Source organism: Nematolebias whitei, chromosome 5, assembly GCF_014905685.2.
Source record: "Nematolebias whitei isolate Nwh7 chromosome 5, NemWhi1, whole genome shotgun sequence".
Lineage (NCBI taxonomy): Eukaryota > Metazoa > Chordata > Actinopteri > Cyprinodontiformes > Rivulidae > Nematolebias > Nematolebias whitei.
In genome coordinates, this window is record NC_056502.1 from 48,560,540 (window position 1) to 48,564,377 (window position 3,838).

Here is a 3,838-nt window from a genome sequence, read left to right on the forward strand (position 1 = left end):
CCCTCTGGAGACTTGGAGAGCGCCGACCCCTCTGGAGACTGGGAGAGCGCCGACCCCTCTGGAGCCTTGGAGAGCGCCGACCCCTCTGGAGACTTGGAGAGCTGAGGAGCGTCTGCCGGGACCCCCTCGGAATAGGAGAGATGAGGAGCGTCTGCCAGGACCCCCTCGGGATAGGAGAGCTGAGGAGCGTCTGCCGGGACCCCCTCGGAATAGGAGAGATGAGGAGCGTCTGCCGGGACCCCCTCGGAATAGGAGAACTGAGGAGCATCTGCCGGGACCCCCTCGGAATAGGAGAGATGAGGACCCACCACAGGGGCTGCGTGCAGCGTGGAGTCCACCTCAGGGATGGCTGAAACAGGAGTCTTTAGAGTCTGTAACTCAGTTAATAAAAAATCATATTCGGGGTGCAAAGAAAGACCAGGGATAGAAAGTAAAAAATCCTCCATCTGGGACAAAATGAAATCAAAGGAGGACGGGTTTTTCTTAGCTGAATTAAATAGTTGAAGAATGGTTTGATTAATATGAAAAATATATTCAGGGGAAAATGAATGCAAAAAGGGAATGTCTGTATGAGTGGGTGTGGTGACGGGTGCCGCCCCCACCGGAAACCTGGAAGGTGAGGCGGAGGGACACGCCCCCACGGAGTCACAAGGAAAACTCTCCAGAGGTACGGCCAAGCTGGGTCGAACAGCCGCGGCGCGGAGTGGCGGTGAGAGGCCGGATTCCGCCCCCACCAGGAACCTGGAAGGTGAGGCGACGGAACCCGCCCCTGTAACGTCAACCGGACCGGACCCACCGAACCGAACAGGAGTGGACCGGAGCTCCCGCGGGACGCTGGATCTCGCCCCCACCGGAAACCTGGGAGGTGAGGCGGCGGACCCCGCTCCCACGAAAACACCGGAACCAGCTCTAAAGTTTTGCTTGGCCGACGAGATCGGGCCGGTCGCCGCAGACTGCCTCCGGAACCGTCTTCTGCCACTGCGGCGGCGGGACGGCGGAAGGACAGAGACGGAGAGGAGCTCGTCCATAATGGCACGAGGAGGAAAAAAGAAAAAAGGTGAGTGCTGCCGAGTGAGAACCCTGCCCGCTGGGTTCTGTTCGGGTCGGGTCGTACTGTTAGGATTTGTGTCAGGAGCGAACCCAGAGTGCAGAACAGGGACTCAACTCGGCAGAAATACAAAAATAGGATTTTAATGAGAAATTAAAGTACAAAATAACAGGCTGACGGGGCAGCAAAACTTACATGAACATAGGAAGGAGGCACGGGGAACTCAGGAGACACGAGAGGTACGGGGAACTCGAGGAACCAGGAAGACTCAGGGAAAGACTCAGGAGAACCAACAAAGAGTACCCAACGAAGACGACCCGATGAAGAACAAGACAGAATAGGCGGCTTATATGCAGAGACAAGACGAGACATAATTGCAAACAGCTGGGACGAGACACGGGTGGTAACAATGGAAACTAATGAGGGAGCACAACGGAAACAGACACAAACCGGGCCACAGAAAAGTACCATCCTTACACTCCTGGCTGCTCGCAACTGTCAGTACAACTTACAGCCGAGGTAATGGCAGTCACACGTGCACAGGCTGCAGCCAAGCCGTCTGACAACACAGTCTCTGTGCAACCCGTGCTGACTGACCCAGACATCATCCAAGTTCAGAAGTTGGATCCTGCGATAAACTCGATGATGCTGCACTTGACTGACTCAGAGAAAAAACAATCCGTCCGAAGCAGACCTAGATTCCAATCCAGACCCTAAAGTCCTCTTTCAGCTGCGCAAACAGCTAAAACTAATCAAGGGCATCCTAACTTTTGCTCATGGACCGACGTCCTCACCCGTGTTCGTGGTCCCCCATGACCACAGGGGGGTGATGTTAGTTCATGCGCAAGACCTCCCGTCCACAGGACACAAGGGAGATAACGCCACACTGAAAGCATTAAAACAAGTTGCTTATTGGCCTGGAATGAAAAAGGATGTCAAGAACTATATTAAAGGGTGCCTGGTCTGTGGCCAGTTTCAGCCATCCAGACCACTCCACAGAGCACCACTGCAAAGTAGAGGCATTGCATTCCCATGGTCCGACCTCCACATCGACTGGGTTGGACCACTTACTAAGAGCACTAGAGGAAATAAATATTTTCTCACGGTAACTTGCGCATTTACCAAATGAGTAGAATGCCTACCAGCTCCTAACGACACAGCACAAACAACTGCTATGTTACTAATGAATCATGTATTTTCAAGGTTTGGACTTCCCCTCAGGGTGAACTCAGACCAAGGTACGCACTTCACAGCTGAAATGATGAAAGAACTGTGGAAGATGCTAGGCATCAAAGTCAACTTCCATGTTGGCTACCACCCACAGGCCTCAGGCCAAGTACAGAGAGCAAACAGAACTGTGGTAAGTATTTTGAAGAAATACGTAGCTGCAAACCACAAGGCCTGCGACGTGAAACTCCCTCTGGTCCTCATGGCCATAAGGGACACTCCACACATATCGACTGGCTTCTCTCCCTTCGAGATGATGACGGGTTGACAAATGACTCTCCCTCTACACCTGTTGTACCAACCAGGCGATGCCGCCATGGCAACAGCCTACACCACACAACAATACATGAATGATTTGGAGGAACACCTTAAAAACTCCTTTGCGTTTGCCCAGAAAAACCTGGAAAAATCTGCTTAAGGACGAAAGGCGTACTATGACCAAAAGGCCTCTCACGAGGAACTCCAAGTGGGAGATAGGGTCTGGTACTACATGTTCACCCCCACAGCCAGGAAAAGAGAGTCCGGGACCAGAACTCTCGCCCGCAAACTGATGCCCAGGTGGACCCCACCTGATAACAGACAAACTGTCTCCAGTTGTCTATCAGATCAAAATCAGCAAAGGCCAGAAGGAGCCAACGGTTAAATGGGTACATCGAAACCAGGTTAAACTACACAAGGCGTTCAATAACTCCACAAGAGACAAAGATCTCACAAACTCAGACCTAGTGGGAAAAAAGGTCGTCCAAGCAGACACTAAATAAGTTTAAGCTTAACTAAGTGTTAAGATAACAACTCAGACGTGATAACGTGATCAAATCTGACAGTCAGAGTGAGTGATGCACCGAAACGTTGTTTTCTAGTTGCTTAATCACTACTTTTGTCAATGTTGAAACGTTGTTTTTCTGGTTGCTTAGTCACTATTTTTGTCGATGTTGAGACATTGTTTAATTGGTTTTTGGTATTGTTTCTGAACACCCCCAGCAAGAATGAATTTTGTGTGTACTTTAGTTAGAGACTAAGAGGACTTTAACTATGCCAACATGTAGTTCATTTGTTAAAATTCAATCTTTGCAGAGTCAATGTAGATTAATGCTACCTTAAGTGGTCTCCCGACGCTCAAGCTGAACCTACTCGAACAATCTCCTGATGCATGCTCAATAATCCAGGTAGAAAAATCCAAAAAAGTTCAATCTGGTCCTCTGGACATTCAAAAAAACAAAAAATAAAACAAAGCAAAAAAATATAGAAACGTTTCGTCTCTCATCCAAGAGACTTCCTCAGTCTGAGGTGCTGTTTTCAGCTCAGTCTCTTAAATAGCACCTTCTCAGAGTGGATCAACCAGTTTGCTGCTGACAACCAAAACCAGCTGATCACATGCTCAAGAAGGACCATCAGCCTAACAATGGATCATTAGCACACTGATGGCTGTTTACTATTCACAGAGGGCTGAGTGATACTAGCAATCACAGCATTGTAAGAGGGGGACAGTTGAACCCGGAGGCCTCCACCCCTGTTTAATGATGGACGATTTCTTTTCACAAAGATGGCCTCCTTTACTCCTCT